Here is an 18678-nt window from a genome sequence, read left to right on the forward strand (position 1 = left end):
TCTATGAAAAAGTTCTGCCTGATGTAATTGTTCAGACCCATCCCAATATTCCTGCCATCAAGCAGTTGTTTTCCAATCTGCCAGAGCCTTGGGGCCGAAAAGCTGTGGGAATATGATGTATTCCGACTTAGACGGATTGATGGTCACTTTATCCATATACGCCCAAGAACGCTTTTTTTTGCAGTACGTCAGCTGCCGTTTTTTCTAAGGCGGACTTTGTGGGACACAATATTGTAATTGCTGTGTCATCTGCATACGCTTGGATGTTGACGTTAGGTGGCACCGGTATTTTTAATTGTCAACTGATGACCACATTCCACAATAGTGGGCTTATAGGAGATCCCTGCGGGCTTTCTAAAGTTGGTGTGTCATATACATGCGATACTTTGGTACTACAGACAATTTTTCTATTTTAGAGGAATGATGTCAGCAGATATTATAGGTATTTTGGATATGCGTGTCGTTGGAAAAATGTTAGCACCAACGGGTGCCACACCGAATCAAAGGCCCCTTAAAAATCTTAAGATTTTAGCATCACTGGTGGCTTCTGTTGCTTGTTTTGTTGTAACAGGTGTTTTAAATTGCGAAGGGTCATGATCGCATTCCTACCAGTTGTGCAGCCGTGTTGATTATTTTGGATCAGGTTACTTAAATGTAAGAAATGATAAAGACGGAAGTTGAGAAGACGTTCGAAAATTTTGCCAAATAGTGAATTCGAAACTAATGGACGATAAGGAGATGTGTTTTTTAGATTTCTACCAAGTTTCAGCATGAAAAAAATTTTTCCAGATTTCCAAATAGTCGGAAAATGACCTAATTGTAATGCCGAATTAAAATGAACAAAAAGAAGTTTAGGTGATTTTCTAAAGAATAATTTTTTGAGGTAACATTGAGACCATATAGGGTGGGAGCCGAATTTGTTTTAAACATTGCCATGGCGGATCTTATTTCCAAATGTGTGAACTAATGATCGTCGCACTTAAAAATTGCGTTCTTAGACGCTATTCTTATCATTTACTGGTGGATATCCTCATTTGTTTCGTTGGTGTCTTTGAGTGCATGGGCACGTAACAGAAGCGTTGCCGATTATAGTACGCTACCGTTGAGGGTACCATCCGGCTTGCTTAATGGGCGTAATTAAACCGGTGATTTGAGTTTATAAAAGCGATTCGGTCCTGGGCCCTAAACATGGATAGTTTGGAGCAATCTGTACAAAAACGCTTTATGGCGTCTTCTTGCGCTCTTTTGATGTTATTTCTATACATGGTGCGTGCCGTCGAATATGAAGAACGAAGTTGTTCTCTCATATCCTGATCGCGCGCCCGCTAGAAAGCCCTACGTAAATTTCTTACATTTGTTTGTTCGACTTCCAGATCTTTATTCCACGAGGCATTAGCTCTTTGGAGACCGTTGCGGACGTTCCGTAGGTTTGAATTTACGAGTGAATCGTATTTGTCATAGTAGTTTTGTAGAATGAGGTCTAGTGCGTTTTCTGATTTGAGGTCAGCTCCAGTTACTTTAGAAAACCAGTTATCATTTTTTTAGCAATTCAAGAACAATTTTTAGCAATTCAGTCTTGCCATGAAATGTTAATTTCTTTGTAAATTGGTTGGTCGCATTGGAGAAAGAAAACGGAATTAACCTGTGATCACTGAACATATATTGGTCTAGAATTTTTCATTCATATTCCGTTGAAACGATGGAGTTATTGGCAGTATTTACATCTATCCAGCTTAGGGAACATTCCGTCTCAAACGTAGGTGGTGATTTTGAGTAATTGAGGACATTCAAGGATAGTTGTGAGAGCATCTGCACTACCGCATTGCCTCGCATGTCCGACGAGAGACGACCCCACAAAGCGCTTTTTGCATAAATATTGCCGGCAAGAATGGTGTGTTCCTCAAAGAGGTCATAATATAGAAAGAGTGATGAAAACTCAAAGAAAAAAGAGTGTAATAAATTATCTCAAAAATAAAAGCAGGAGATACTGATTTGACTGGAAAAAGAAGAAAAAGATTAAAGGAATGAAGGAATTCGCGCGAACTGGCACAACGCCTTCCCGCCAGCTCACCCTTTATGTTTGGACAACCCATAAACTCGCCATGCCTGGAGACGAACTCCGGACACGGCGAAAAGAAATATTATGTTCCATAGTCCGTGCGCGCACGAAGTCGCGCGACTCTTTCCAAAAGTTTGGGGCAATTTGCATGTCCTGCAAAATAGGTGTAGTTTCTTTTGCAAATTGTCTGCAAGGCGCGCAACAGGAAGTTGTTAGAGATCGTACTTCTGTACAATTTTGTGCAGTATGAGATCGCGCACACCTCGTGCATACTGCCTTTGCCGGATTGTCTCTATCTGGACAATATCTCCGAGTGTGTCCATAGATGGCGCTATGCATACACAGATACACGTGAATGTCTTCAATTACTCTAGCTGAAGTCCAACCTACGCATACTCTTTCTCGTGATATAATTTTATAAAAGTCTTCCGGTTCAAGTTTAAGTACGAATGTAATGTTGCCACTTCTCTCTTTAAATGCAGTTTTTACTGCCGTGGTGGAAAGGTCAAGATTAAGTCCAGAATTTCTATGATTGAGCTCCTGTGGCAGTCTTGAAGGAACTTTCGGATCAGCTCCCGTTAGTTTCACATGTGGTTTACGTTACGCAGGATTGCGAACCATAAGAGCGGCATGCGTTACGGGAGTGGTATCTACAGCTTCTTTCAAATTATCGAGCGACGATCTTTCCGCCACAAGAACTGTGACACCTACGTGCGTATGTCGCAGTGTTACTGGTCCAATCCCTGTCTGTGAAGGATTTATATGTGTCTTGAGCAGTGATAACGCATCTTTTGCTGGCATTTGTGTCTCACTTACCAGTGTTATAAATGCGACGAGCTGTGGTGGCACCGGAAGTTCCTGGCGTTTCTGCAAAATTCCTAGAAATCCGAGGCTTTGAGGAGTCCCGCGAAGTCCCCGTGGACCCGCGGATGCCGAGAAGACCACAACATCGTCACGATGGCCGGTCACCACGCCCACGAAGGTCGACCGGGTGCGAGCACGCCTCCGAGTGCCACCTGAAGTCGTAGCTCCGCCGCCTCCTGACGGGCATCGTTCAGCTGACGGCGGAGCTCATTCACTATTCCGTTTCTCCAGGTCGCCTGCACCTGAAACTCGGCATAGATGTTTATCATACCATTCGTTTTTGTTATTATTAGGGCTCTCTGGCCATTTGAGATTTTTGTTTTTTTTCGAATAGAATTCTTCGCTGGTGCCCCGTTATCTGCGACCACAGCGCGGGTAAAGCCGCATCAATGGAGCCCCCCGACAGCGGCGCACCCGAGGGCACCCCGCCCACGCGAAAATCCAACCGGGTCGCAAGACCGGGCGCAGCTACAAAAATATCGCACGTGTCCTCCGACGTTGAGTCCGGCGACGCGACACGATTGTCGCGAGATGAACCGGAACCCTTTTTTTCGAGGGGTTAATGCTCGTACCTGGTGGCCCGCCCCCTCTCTAACTCGTCGTGACTAGCCCGCTCCTACGTGCAGCAATGGCTGGCGTAAAGCCAATTAAACATAATTGAAAAGGGGTGTAATAAGTACCCGAAGCGCATATTTAGGCTTTTTTTAAACACCACTTGTAAAAATAAAATTCGGGCACGGTGACGCATGTAGGTCCTAAAACGTGGACTCAACAAGCACAGAAATATGTCGCATAGGCCGTTTATTTTGTGTTCTTGAAAGTACAATGAAAGATAGTTGTCTTTGTTATCTGGAAAAAGTTTTCAAAACACAAAGCATGAGGTCTGGAACTTGTAAACCATATTCCAGACCTCATGTTTAAGAAGCACGAGGCGGCCCGCAATCTGTGTCCCGCTCAGATATGTTCGTGCAGCAGCTATGTGGTTTTTTGTTTGCCTTTTTTCATTTTTTTTATACTTTCCACCACACCGATGAGGATGACGTATATTTGGTGAAATGTTTTTATTCTTTTATTTATTTACAAAATACTGCAGACCATGTGGCCAATGCACGAGGGGCAGGGTACAGCAATAATACATCTACAAAGCACAATTGAATATCATAAACAAGTCGGGTAACGATAAAAACAACACTAAATAAAATATAATTAGGAAATTGTGATGAAGCGATTCTGTATTGATTCGTCGAGTTCAGATGATCAATAGGTATTAGGTTCCATTCTTCTATGGTGCGGGGGAAAAGGAACATTTGAAGAGTTTAGATCTGGCAACATAAGGGAAGAGTGTGAGGGGATGGGAATGACGGGTTTCTCTAGTCTGACAAAGGGTGAAGTAAGGACTGGGATCTATAAAAAATTTACGTTTGAGCAAAGAATGGAGGACCTTCATATTTTGCGCCTCAATTGAAGTGTGTGAAAACCGTTAGAACGTATAAGATCCGTTACAGAATCCTCACGGCTGTATTTGGAAAAATGAATCGCATGCATTTTCTCTGTATTTTTTTAAGACAATTAATATTGGACAGCTTTTAATCGATAGCTTTCACCAAGACAATTTTTCTCCGAGGAAAATCACGGTGCTCGATTATCATGTTGAAATTCACTCTACACCTGCTTCTCTGCACGGAAATCACCAGCGTGCGTACGCTGGACCTTTTCACTGACTGGGTGTCGGACCCAAACAAGATAAAGGCACCGTAAAGATGTATGTTTATAGCACTGCAGAAAGTACACGTATTCAGTCCGTACAACATAATGCTAGCCGAGGCTATACTGGAGCAACCCGCAAACCAGCTGAGCGCAAATTTCATCCAAACTTTCTACATTGTGACACGAGTCGCAGTCAAGAATTGAGGTCAGCTGCAGGTAGGAGCCACCCTTCTCATGAAGTTTATGACAACCCAGAGTAACTGCTTTCGTCAATGCCACTTCTCTGCTTACATTTGCCCGCCAATTGACAATAAGGTGAACGGAGTGTGAGGGCAGTGTTCTACCGGCGTAGTGGCGTCTTCGTTGTCGAACAATCTTGGTGCAATCCCAAGAAAAACGCTACCCGCCAAGAGAAGCCCGAAGCCCTATCTGTGACCCCCTGAAGAGCACCTGCATCATGCGAGAGAGCCGCAGACATTGAAATGCAGTAAAGTGTTCCAACACCTCAAAGTGTTAAACAGCTGCCAGGCGAGATTTCTTTTGAAAGTGATGACCTAGCAATGTCAGCAATGGCTTTCGCCGACGATATTATTGTGATGGCGAGTACAAGGAACGGGATGTAGTCCCAGTTACATAGACTATATAAGAGCATCTTCAACGACGTGGTCTCGAGGCGAATGCAACCAAGTCGGCGACCCTAAAGAGTATGCCCACCGGGCGTGACAAGAAGGCAAAGTTCGATACCTAATGGGTATATAAGATAGCGGGCCAAACCATTAAGAGTATATCCCATACAACAGTATGGAAATATCTCGGTATTCGATTTGACGAAACACTGGCCAACAATAACACAGGGAGGAACGACCTTCGTATATTGCTAGCCCGCCTGGCAAGAGCGCCTCTAAAGCCGCAACAAAGAGTGATAGCCGTACGGTGCTATTTGCTTCCCCGCCGGATCCATAGGCTTGTTATAAGACCGATCTCTGCCAAACTACTAAAAACACTGGACAAGATGGGCAGAGCTTCAGTCAGGACCTGGCTGTCACTGCCTCATAATGTTCCGATTGGGTTTCTCTTTGCTCCCATTGCGGTGGGTGGCCTGGGACTAATGTGCCTAAGAACTTCGATTGTCTATATGAAAGTCAACCGAGTAGAGCGACTGCTCTACAGTGACCATTACCAATGTACGGTTGTGACCACCAAGGATTTTATTCGGAAGGCCTTAAGACAGGCACATGATTTAACCCAATTTAGGGGGGACATCATTGGTTCAGCGGCAGCTGCCCCTAAGTACTGGACGAGAAGCCTGCATTCAAATTGTGATGGAAGGCCGCTGTCCCATCGTCCCACTGCCCCGGGTTCAACGGCGTGGCTTGATGAGGGGACAACTTTTCTGAAAGGAAAAGAGTTTATAGACCTAGCCAATTTCCACATCGCCGCCATTCCCTATCTTACCCGCCTTTAACGTGGCCAGAACAGCTCAAAACGCTGCCGCGTTGGATGTGATTCAGACGAGTCGTTGGGTCATATTTTGCAGTGTTGCCATAGAACACATCCTCAAAGAATCCAACGTCACGATGCTGTTGTTCGTTATTTGGCAAGTTCATCGAGAGAAAAAAAGGGATTGTTCGCGAGGAGCCGCTCTACCAAACCTCGCAGGGTACCAAGATTCCCGACTTAGTGCTCTCTAGCAATCGCCAATATGTCATCATCTATGTGTAGATCGTGAGCACACGGGCGAATTATTCGGATGCGCATGAGGCCAAGCGAACGAAGTATCTTATTCCTGATATGTTAATGAAGATACAAGAAGCAACCAGGGCATCAACCTATCCGACTGTGTCATCAGTCACGTTGACGTACCGTGGAACATGGGCAAACGAGTCGGTCGGGATTCGGCGGGATTTAGGATTGGGAAAAGAGCATACAAAAATTATCACAATCAGATGTCTCCAAGGTGGACTGAGGGCGTTTAAAGTTCATCAGCGATCAACGGTGGTTGTAAGCAGTTTCCGATCAGCACGTGTGGGGATTATATAATCCTTTGCCGCAAGAGCGGCGTTTGGGCAACTAAAGCATAGTTGCTCTGGGTCCCTCTGCCCTATCAGAGTGGCAATAGAACAGGAATCTGAGGGCTGCCTCACTCTGCGAGTAGGTGCCCAATGATGTTAAAAAAAAACATGTCATACATATCTTTATACGTTATGCATGATAATGATTCTTAAATTGTTTGTAATTCAAATGGGTTCAACAAAGAAGTAATGTATAAAAGGTAAATAATTATAAAAGCAAAATAAATACGAAAGAAGAAGAAAGAAAATGGAATATAAAGAAAATAAATAAATCCAAGGAGCCAGATGTTGCCTGTTGTGAAAAGATTGATGTTAATGTATACAGATTTGTAACTTTTTTTTCACTTCCTTATGCCAGATTGCAATCGCACTGTACATGTTTATTAGGTGTAATTTATTACCCGGTATGTTATAGAGTAGTGTGACAAGACTCTAAAATAATAAATACAGAGCATGCTAAGAGCACACCCAAATGCTCTAGATGGTTGTCTAAATGTGAGTTAGGGCACACACTCATCAGCCGCCTTCCCTGCCGCGGGAATTTGAATTAGCTACCATTCTTAGGTTCAGTTGGTAAAGTTTTTTTCGAACCTGTCCAAGTGGCTGGAGTTTGTGGCAGCCACGCCACCAAGCGGCTGATGTTTTAGAAGTTGGCCCCTTCAACATTTTGTATACGTATTGTTAAATAAATGTATCAGTCGCTACTGCCTCTAGATGGAGTTCGGCAAAGTAGTATTTTTTATCAAGGCACGGCAGAAGTATAATGCTCTCTTTGAATTACTCGGTGGTATAGAGTTGTTCCGTTATTGCACAGGTTGATTGGATGCAGTGTAATAAGAGCATGTGCGTGTTTACAAAGTGACACGCTCCATGTCGGTTTGGGCGCATATTCATAAGCCGCCTTCCCTGTCGCAGAAATTTAACTTTCCAGAGTTCTTAGGTTCAATTGCAGATTTGATTTTGAAGTGTCCTCACTAGATTTTTTTTGAACCCGTCCTAGTAGCTGGACTTTGTGGCCACCATGCCACCAAACGGCTGATATATTGTATTGGGTCCTTATTATCTGTTGTTTATATATAATATTGTGAGGAAACATTAGTTTCTTTAATTGCGGCACTGCAATTTTAGTGATGACAATTGAACTGGAGAGTAGAGCTTGTTAAACGCAGTCCTGAAGGGTTGCCCGAAAACAGACAGTTTTGTGCATTGTGTACAAAACCGTTTTAATGACGCCTCATGTGCTTTTCTTAAGTTATTTCTGTATTTAGTTCGGGCGGCCGTATAAGACCGCCTCAAGCTTCCTCTCATATCCGGTTCCCATGCGTGTTGGTACGCGTGACGTAATCTCCGTACTTGTATTCGTTCTTTTTCTAGGTCTCTGGTCCACCATGTGCTTGATCGATGAGGACCCGATTTGTATGTACTCAAGTTTCCTTTAATAAGAGTATCGTAAATGTCGTAAAATTTTGTTAAGATTAGGTCCAGAGTAGATCCCGACTTAAGATCTGCTCGAAAGACCTTATCAAACCACGAGTTATTCTTGAGCGACAGCATAACATTTTCTTTTCCTCTTAATGTAAGTTTTTTTTCCTTACCCGCTGGTTTTTCTGCAAATGAAAACAGTAATAAGCGATGGTCACTGAACATGTACCCTTCTATTATTTCCCGTTTGTATCCTTTCGATACTAATTGGGAGCTTGCTGCAGTTACGTCTACCCAACTCTGCATATAAGGTCTCAAATGTTGGAAAAGAATCCGGGTTGTTCTTACTGACAGAGAGTGCTGAATAAATACTGGCACAAGTGCGTTTGCTCTCAAATCAGGTTGTGAATGCTCCCACAATGAACTTTTGGCATTAAAATCTCCTGCTAATATTACTGCTTCTATATGTGTCATGTCGATACACTTAGAAACTAAATCCAAATATTGAGTTAGGTCATTATGTGGGGAAGCACCTGTGGGGAACACCTATCAAGAGAAAATCGGCAGATGGCGATGTTACACGAATCGCAATAACATCAGTCTGAATAAAAATCGTGAATAGATCGCATTATATAGAAATTCTAACTATTATAAATTTTGGGTTTTTGGACGCGGAAAACTAAAAAAAATCTTGTTGGAATTCCCGGTATCTCTCCTCTTCGTGTGTGTGGATCACATGCGTGGCAATATCTATGAAAATGTTTTTCATTAGGTATATTATTCCTTGAGTTGCAGATTCTGAATGATCCAAACTTGTTTGAATGAATTTAAGATTTTTCGTGAAATCCATTTTTTTAAATATACGAATACCAATTGGGTATGTGCCGGATTAGTGATGGAAATTTGTGATCGATCGCGTATGTGCCGAGATGTAAACTGAAGTAATAGGTATGCGTGACATTCAATTTGGCATTTCAATTCAGTCAGTAAAGAGGAATGACAATGCCATCTGTCGATACCTATTATTGATTTGCCACAAGGGGTATATTTGTGAACCATCTCTGTACCTAAATTGTTTGTTTCGTTTGCATATTCATCAGCAGGTATAGGAGAGAAAACATTACTTTTGATGTGTCTACTTAAGAGAGGAATATCATTTTTGGGAACCAAATTATTACAGTGGTAGTATGGTAATAGTTGAATTGGTCAAGTCTATTGAAGTTTCGGCATACGAGTTTCTAAATATATGAAATCTTATGAATGTAAGTGAATGGAAAAATGAAATATTAGTGTTATCACAAAGATATATTGAAAAAAAGAAGTAAGAAAAGAAAGTGAGTATGATTTGAAAATGGAGATATTTAAAAGCGAATAAAAATTATGAAATGGTAGAAGTGTGCACGAGCTGGCGCAATGCCTTCGCACCAGCCCGCCCTTTAAACTTGAAAAAACGGTTACTCCGCCGCGCTCTGAACGCTTGCTTCGGGCGCGGATTTAGAAAAAAAACAGCTTTTATCCTTAATCTGTCCTTGCGCGCAGTCGTGCAACCCGGACCTCTAGGACAGGGCAGGTCACATGACCTGTAGTATGTCCGACTGTATCTCGCCCCCAGTCGTCTACATGGGGCGCAGCAAGCAGAATACTCTGATAATTTTAGAGTACATTCCTGAGCGGAATGCGATGATGCACACTTTGTGCAAACTGATTTTTCCGGGTTTTCCAGATCGGGACAGAATCGGCGCGTGTGGCCGTAGGTGGCATAGTACGTACACAGAAAAAGGTGTACGTCCTCGACCACACGTACCGATGTCCATCTGATACAAAATCTTTCTTTATTTATTATTTTTTCTAAAATTCTGTTGAGCCAATTCTACAATGAATGAATTATTTCCGCTTCATTCACGGAAGTATGTTTTTACTAAAGATGTTTCTAAATTTAAATTGATGTCCCGATTTCGGTCGCTGATTTCTTGTATAAGTCTTGTCGAGGATATTTGAGAATCTACTCCTCTCAGTTTCACATGTGGTTTTCTTTTTTCTGGAATTCTTACGACAAGGGATGATCACGTGGTAGGAGTGTTTTCAACTGCTATTTTTAAATTATCGAGAAAATTACAATTAGGAGCTAGTACAGTTATTCCCAATCGTGTTTGTCTCAAAGTAACTTGGCCTATACCGGCCTGTCCAGGGTTAATGCTGTTTTTTTAAACGAAGAGGACATTCTTTGCAGGAGTCCTTGTCTCACTTACCGGTGTTACGAAGGCTACATGTGTTGTAACCAGTCCTGGGTGGTCTCGCATTCTTTCCGAAACGTATGAGTCTTGATGGGGCCCCCGCCAACCCGGCGGCGCCAACAGCATCGGTGCTGCACTGGCGCCGTCACGGCGGCCGGCCAGCACGTCTGCGAAGGAACGGCCAGGTGCGGTTGTGCCCGTAAGTGCCCCTGGAAGTTGCAGTTCCGCCGACTCAGGGTGAGCTTCTTACAACTGTCTTCTAAGTTCATAAATCAATCTATCTCTCCATGCTGCAGCAGCTTGAAATTCTGCCCAAGCTTTTATCATGTCATTTATTTCAGTGATTAATAATGCTCTGGGTGTTTATATTTTTGTTCGTTCTTCGAAAATATTTCTTAAATTCGGCACTGATGTGTCTTGATCTGTGTCCAAAGCGCGTCTAAAACCGTATTATTCGTGCTTGGGCCCGCCTCAGACATATGTGCCAAAAAGCCGATATAGGCTTTGCGATGGCATATACCCGTAAGGCCGGCCATTATGGCCATAGAAAACAATGGGGCCGAAACGAGAGCTATTGAAAATAAATGAAATACTCTTTTTACGATCAAGCTGAGGCGTCGAATCGAGTCCCTTTATGTTTAAAAGAAAGTCCTAATACGATTTGTAAGCGTAGAATGAAAATAACTCATGTTTTTTTGAAAAAATACCAGGAGCCGAACAAACGCTGACCAGGCAAAGATGCGAGCCGCCTCACACCCGTGTAAACCCCAGGCCTGCCCCGGGTAAACTACCTGCACAACGGCAAAAAATCTGTTTCGCTTCGAAATATAGACTGAACCTCGTCCTCGGCTGCTTTCGCAGTGTGTAGCGAAAGCAGCACACTGCGAAAGAGGAATTCATAAGGATGAATTCGACCCGCCGCAATGGTCTAGTGGGTAAGGTACTCGACTGCTGACCTGCAAGTCGCGGGAACGAATTCCGGCTGCGGCGGCTGCATTTCCGATGGAGGCGGAAATCTTGTAGGCCCGTGTGCTCAGATTTGGGTGCACGTTAAAGAAGCTCAGGTGGTCTAAATTTCCGGAGCCCTGCACTACGGCGTCTCTCATAATCATATACTGGTCTTGAGACGTTAAATCCCACATATCAATCAATAGAGATGAATTCACTCACTTGACTCAAAGCACTGCGATAATCCACTTTCGCCTTCGTGACTTCTATAGTAGTCTTTGACCGAGCAGTACCTGCGTCCACTTTTTTTTTTTGATATGGGGACGGCCAGACGGTTCTAAAGATGCCACGGAGGCTTCGAATACAGAAATGAACGCAAATCTTTCGGATGCGAAGGACAAGTGCTCGAAAAGCCCACGCTAGATCCACGCTAAACATGTGCAGTGAAGACTGGCCTGCATGCGGGAACGCCTTCAAGCTTATTGTTTGGGCCACCAGGTGGTGCACCCTGTTCTTGAAACTACATTGCAGGGTGCCTATAGAGTTTCCTAATATGGTGCTGCCTTCCTGGCTGACTGGTGACGCCTCGCTTCTGTATCATACACGTGGCGCAAGATATGCGCATGAACTGTGTAGAAATGTACCTGATACGCATGCATTCAGCGCATATAACCAGCTGGCATTCAATGACCGGGTTCTTTTTCCCACCGGCTACCAGGTGTATCGTCACCGATACATGGTGTCAGAAGTACCGCACACCTATCGCCGCACACGTAGGCGCCCACGGCGCGCTGAGCAGTCGGGATAGAATTTGTTCGACCACCGGATGCAGCACGCTTCACAGGAGACACAGGCAAGAGCTGGCCACTTTTCAACAAGAAATTTGAGCTCTTATTGACGGCTACAGAACCTTCCGGATAACCATGACCAGAGCAGACGAAGACTGCGTTGCTGCTGACAACTGCAGGCGCAGAAGCCATAGAGGTATTTAATACCTTCGGTTTTTCGGAAGGCGAAAGCAACACCGATTACGCTACGTTAGTCAAAAAGTTTGACGAGCACTGTGAGAGCCACAGCAATGAGACTTGTGAACGCTAGTCATTCAGAAAACGAATGCAAAAGCCAGGCGAACCTTTTGAGCACTTCGTGCGAGACCTGAAGACACAAGCTCTTCTGTGTAACTATGAAAACTTGCGTGACTCCATGATCCGCTATCACATTTTTGGAATAAAAAACGAGAAACTACGAGAGAAGCTGCTAAGGAGCACAATTCTCATGCTACAGAAAGCGGAACAGACTTGCAACGCAGCAGAAGCAACAGCAGCCCAGCAAAAAACATGGCTACGGGACCATCAAGTGGTTTCAATTCGGAACATTCCAGCGCCAGGAAGGCAGAACCAAGAAGCGAGACAAGGAAACAGCAATGCCAGGAAGCCACCAGACTGTATATGTCCCAGTTGCGCGCGAACACACGCGCCAAGAAAGTGGCCGGCGTTCGGGCGTGCTTGTTACCACGGCCAGCGGAAGAACCACTTCGCAATTTGTTGCAAAGTAGGGAGTCAAGTCAACGAACTCACTGGCGATGAAGAATGCTTTGATGTGCTGAATGTATCCTTGAGAAGCAAGGTCAGCGGCCGCGACTGGCTTGTTCGCGTGAACGTTGCTCACATATCAGTGAGCTTTAAAGTCGATTCTAGCTCGCAAGCAAACATTTCGTTGAGTTTCGTCACCAAGATGTAGCCAAAACCACTGTTAAAGTCCAACTGTTCAGTTCTACGCTCATACGGCGGCAATGAAATCAAACACTGCGGCAGCACAACAGTCGATGTGACACTGAAGGGACACACCGCAGTCCTTCAATTTTTCGTCGTACATAAAGGTCAATCAATCTTGGGACTGCAAGCATGTGAATGCCTTCAGCTGGTTTCACGCCCTGTGCACAGCGTGGAAAAAAGTACAGCGGAAGGCGTAGCGGAGGATTTTTGGCACCTTTTCAGTGTCACGGGATGCGTCAAGCGCCATTACCACATGGTACTCCGCGACGACGCAGTTCCGATGGTCCAACCAGTACGGCGAATTCCACTAGCCTTGCGAGAAACACTGCGTGAAGAACTGGTGCATATGAAACGAGGCGGCATCATTGCAAGGGTGACAGAGCCTAGGGATTGGGGAAACACCTCCTGCTCACCGATATGCTGTCCCGGGCGACTGTCAAATGCAACAACCATTTCACTAATGACGATGCGGAGGTACACGCCTTGAGTGTGCTTTCATCCAGCATCAGCAACAGGAACCAGCAGCGACTGGCCAATGAGACAAGACAGCACCCCCGGAGGGCAGCGCAGCACCGGCAGAGCTTCTCCAGGGCAGGAAACTGAGAACAAGCATACCGGACTTCGGAGGTGATCCATGTCTCCGCATCATCAAGCATCGTCAGACAAACAGCCAGAGGCGTCCCCTGCCCGCTCTGAAGCGCAGTGATGAGGTGCGTCTAAACAAGCAATTATGGGACACGAAAGCGTGGGTGGTGGAGCACTGCAAACAACCTATATCTTACAATGTTGTCACAGAAGAGGGGAGGATCCTACGACGTAACAGGAGAGATTTGTTGCGAACCAGAGAACATTTTGTGCGTGATTTTTCAGATGACAGCGAGGACGACAATGAGGACGAGCCACTCGACAGCAGTGGAGGTGCATCAGCACAAGAACAGTTGCAATCAACTGGGGCATCAGTGACGAATGCTTCAACACTGCGAAGATCACACGGGCAACGTAGACCACCAAATCGTTTAAGATATGACAGAAACTTTGAGCAAGTTCCAAAAGCGTGCTTTTTGGTGCATGCCACTAGCAGTGCACTAACACTTCATCAACAATGTACTAACCTTGCGGAGACGGTGTGATGTTTTCTTCTTCTGTTTTTGTTTTATGAAAGAAGAAAGATGTATTGTACACGTGGCGCAAGATATGCACATGAACTGTGCAGAGATGTACCTGATACGCACGCATTCAGCGCATATAACCAGCTGATGTTCAATAAACTGTAATTTTCCCCACCGGCTACCAGGCGTATCATGTCATCAATACAGCCTGCTTGGCCATCTTGCCGGGGAGTTGAAGAAATGGCCGCCTTAGCCGGAGGTATGGCCACCACATGGGTATTCGTGCTCTTGGCGGTTGCTTGTGTGCTGCTGCTCCCTGGTGCTACCTTTTTCGACGTAACACGTCCGGGCAGCATTGCCGAGATGGCTCTATTGATGGGCCGCGACGTGGGCGTGAAGGTTCCGGCAGGGGGTTTGGTATCCGAGCCCCGGTTTTGGGGGGGGGGGGGGGCACTGCTTGGAAACAGCGGCCTTGCGAGAGGCGCCATTCATTGTGGTTGATGGCTGATCTCGGTTAGGAGATCAAAAAGAAAAAAAGAAAAGAAGACAAAAGAAGTAGGGATCTACATTTTTCTTTATTCCTTAAGTCCTGAAAAGGGCTTTATGCTAGGTGCTGATCAAGAGGGCGAGAAATATAAATGAAAAGGCGCACTGGTGTACGCAAAACTATCAAAAATAATATACTGTGGAGGCGGAAAAAAAAGACCACCTTCCTGCGTGGTGTGTCGTGTCATACCGTGTCGCACGAACAGGCTGAACTTCTCCTGAAAAAACGTTCCTCCTCAGATTCATAATATGAACTCAATATCCATGCGTACTTACGCTGCCTACCACGTTCTTTTTCTGAAAAGATATATTCCATAACAATAACCTAAAATGACTTGGATACCTTTACCTTGGTCTATCATGTCTATATTGCCACGGCCCATGGTACACAGAACATCGAGACGTTTAGTTCAAGAACCAAGGGAGTGTTTTATGCAGCAGTCAAAAGCAAAGACAAACACAAACATGTCCTCTACTTAGGTCAGTGTCTCTCTCGTTCCACAAGACTGTTGGAGGCCACATTATCTTTGTTCTCTGCCTATTTCGAGCATGGAATTGGCCAGCCCTTAAATGAGCATCACCCTGATGCTATAGCCGAGCCAGTCATTCGTGCATAAGTCGCTTTGTACAAGCAACGGTCCTTCACAGACTCACTCGCTTATGTACGGTTTAATGCGCACTACATGCAAAAGTTCAGGTTGGTGCTAGCGACACCTTGTACAGTTTAGGCTATCCAGCATGACCTCGTAGGTGACATCACTCAGTCACAGCACTCCATAATGTTCGAAGCATCTCCTGAGCAACTTCTCAGATAGTCCCTGTCTTCGAACAGGCGTCCACACCCATACCCTGTCTTGAGTTTTTTACGCCACAAGTGTACTACGTAGATTATAGCGACCTGAGTCATACTGGTGCTCGTGGTATAATCGCGCACATGCGAGCTGCCTGGTTTCCTCTGCACGCTAAGTGATTGGGTCGGCACTCGTTTTATTGCCATCACATTCGTGTGGCATCATTGTGTCCAACATCGCCCTTACTTCTCATCAGTGAACAAGGCTGGATGGGGTCATTCGTGTGGTTTCTTGTTTAGCAGTGTTATATCCTCTCAGACCCGAGTGAATTTTTCGCCACACAGGTGAAATCCAAACACATTTTTAGAATCTCTACATATAGTTCATTGCCTCAGAAAATTATTGCAACTTTAGCACGAACAGATTTTCCACACCAGGGTGTGCGTTAGATTGCACACTGAGTCTGAGCGCATAAAAAAGTGTCAAAATTCACTTTTATCAGAAATTTACTACTTCTACCAAAAGCGCCATCATTTCGTGTGACATTGTTTGTAGCAGTTTCGCGCGGTTGTAATACAGAGAAAGATGTTACATATTGTGCATGGAAACTTTGTTCGCTGCGAACATCCTGGGTTTCGGGACCTTGATGACAAGTCTGGTTCACAAGTTCTGTCATGTGGTCTGCTTCAGTTGTTCTTTTTGGCTCGAGAGGCAGGGGCACAACCTTAGCTTTCAGCACCTTGCGTGGAGGCTCATCATCTCCAGATTCTTCGCCGCACAACAACAGGCAGTGTGTAAGCGACATCTTAAACTCGAGCAGTCCAAGGATGTTTTTCTTTGGCACACGAAGAAGAGCAGAGTATTCTTCGTACTGCAGCCAAGAGTTTACAGCTGCAAGGTCACAAATAAAAATCATGGTCCTCACAGTGCACTTGTTTGTACGCTGTGTCGTCGGATACAGGCTTAGCAGTCTGTCTGACATGTCCACCCTGCCCTTGTTGCGGTTACACTCCACCACGGAAGGGCGAGGAATGTCCTCGTACACCTTTTTTTTTTAATCATCTGCAGCGCTGCCCAAATGGTGCCTCACCAAAGTGATTTGAGGAAAATGTGATGGCCTTGTTGTCCAGCCACTTCACTAAGCAGGTACCCGAGGAGACATTCACGGTTAGTGAACTCGTTCATCTACCTCGCTTGGATAGGCATTTGTCGTCCTCGAGATTTGCTGTTTTGGGTACACAATTTTTCATAATTGTACCCGTTCCACGAAGATTCAGTTTTCCAAGCTGTTCAATAATGGCAATGTCGTAAAAAAATGGTCAAAAAAGAGCGATGTCCCGCTAGGCAGTGTTTTTGCAGACTTGCACAACATTTGGCCCGAGTCCAAGGTCTGGGCTATTGCCAATCTTGAGGAAAGTTTTTCCCTGGTAAATGTCAAAATCTAGGACGAGTCCACTGGGGCTGGCGATCACGAAGTTTTTCAAGCCTGTAGGGTGAGGCTTTCCAGGCACATACTGCTTGAGTGTAGTGACGCCTGTAAATGGTATTATTTGTTCGTCAATACACGCGGAAGGTGGTCTTGGGAGCTTACGGCATGCTGCTTGGACCTCGTTTAGGATCGGTCGGACCTTCCACAGACGATCGTTCTTTTGGTCTTGTTCGATGAAGTCAAGATCATTAACAACTTTGAAGTTGCTGCGAAGCGTGAAAAACCGGTCTCAGGTGGGGACGTTGGCAATGGCAGGCACCCTTGTGCCCCGTGCCCAAAAGAGACGCATCTGTGGGTAGCCAAGACAATTTAATAATCATCAATGTCGCACCCAGAAAATTCTGCATTTCAAAACATGAGGAATTAAATATTTTCCCAGTCTTTTGGTGGAACGCGACAGCTGTCTTTTCCTGCATGGTGTCAAACGCGGCGTCTGACAAGTATTGTCGGAAATAGTCACTCTGCCGCCATTGCTGTCTGACATCGGATGACGTGTCCGGTGCACACCGCACGTCGCTGATGGCAGAGTCAAATGAGACTCCTCTTCTCTGCGTAGCGCCTCGAGAGCACGTACTGCTTGAATTCTGCTCTTCTTCTTCCTCCTCTCTAGAGACATCTGTAAAGAACGCACCCCATCAGTCAAAAAGAACAACTTTGGTACACTTATAAAAATTATTAGTGCATTGCTTACCATCGGAGTACTGTGGAAGAGGCGCGGCATCACCGACAACATAGGAAGGGTCGTCCACTTCATCATCGGACAATTTTACGTCTGAGGTGTCATTGCTGGCTCTTGCTTCCAGGACTCGCTCCACTTCTTTATCACTGAGTCCTATGTGAAATAACAGCCGAAGTATTACGCCAAAGAGTAATGAAACGCATGAAAACCTTAGATGCAAACGCTGGCATACATAGGCATTGAGTCCGAGTGTGCATTGCTATGTACACTTCACAAGCTGAAGAAAACAGCTTGTGGAAACAAAAATACAGGCCTTTATTGTTGCGCACCATGCAGGAATTACTCCTCAGCACTTAACAAGCAGATTATAACAATAATTACAAAATAATAAATGACCAGTAGTGAGTATAATGCAACTTACTTGGACGCCGCGAGTAGAACGTCGAGGTCGAGAAAGACGCCATGTTTGACAGCGCAGAACTCAGCTCCCTCTGTGCTATGCCTCCTCTATTTTTCACCAGATGGCAGCACATGATAGGTGACGCTAGAGTTCCTGTATATGCTATCTTTAGGTAGCATATAGAGTAACTCTAGGCGACGCGATCACACATGCACTTTTTGCTGCAGATGTGGCGCGAAATTCAAAATTGAGGTTGAAAGAATGTGCATTTTATGTACGCGGGTTCGGAAGAGGGTATGCAATATATATATATATATATATATATATATATATATATATATATATATATATATATATATATATATATATATATATATATATATATATATGTATATAAGGTAGAATACCATCCGTATTTTTATGCTTAACGCTCACATACATTGGCAATATCGTTTTTTTTTTGCTTCAGGCAATTTTCGGTGAAGTTCTTCGTACGTTATTGAAAAAAAACACTGTATATCTGTTGGTTTTTCAATGATATTTAAGACAAGAAATTTTTTCAGCTTGTTTGTCTCTTCCACTT

At 44.6% G+C, this 18678-nt stretch overlaps 1 pseudogene; it reads right to left on the reverse strand.

Moving 5' to 3' along the window:
- LOC142767878 (uncharacterized) overlaps positions 1-18159 on the reverse strand; it is a 39454-nt pseudogene extending 21295 nt beyond the window's left edge.
- Positions 18160-18678: the final 519 nt, after the last annotated feature.

Source organism: Rhipicephalus microplus, chromosome 7 (assembly GCF_043290135.1).
Source record: "Rhipicephalus microplus isolate Deutch F79 chromosome 7, USDA_Rmic, whole genome shotgun sequence".
NCBI lineage: Eukaryota > Metazoa > Arthropoda > Arachnida > Ixodida > Ixodidae > Rhipicephalus > Rhipicephalus microplus.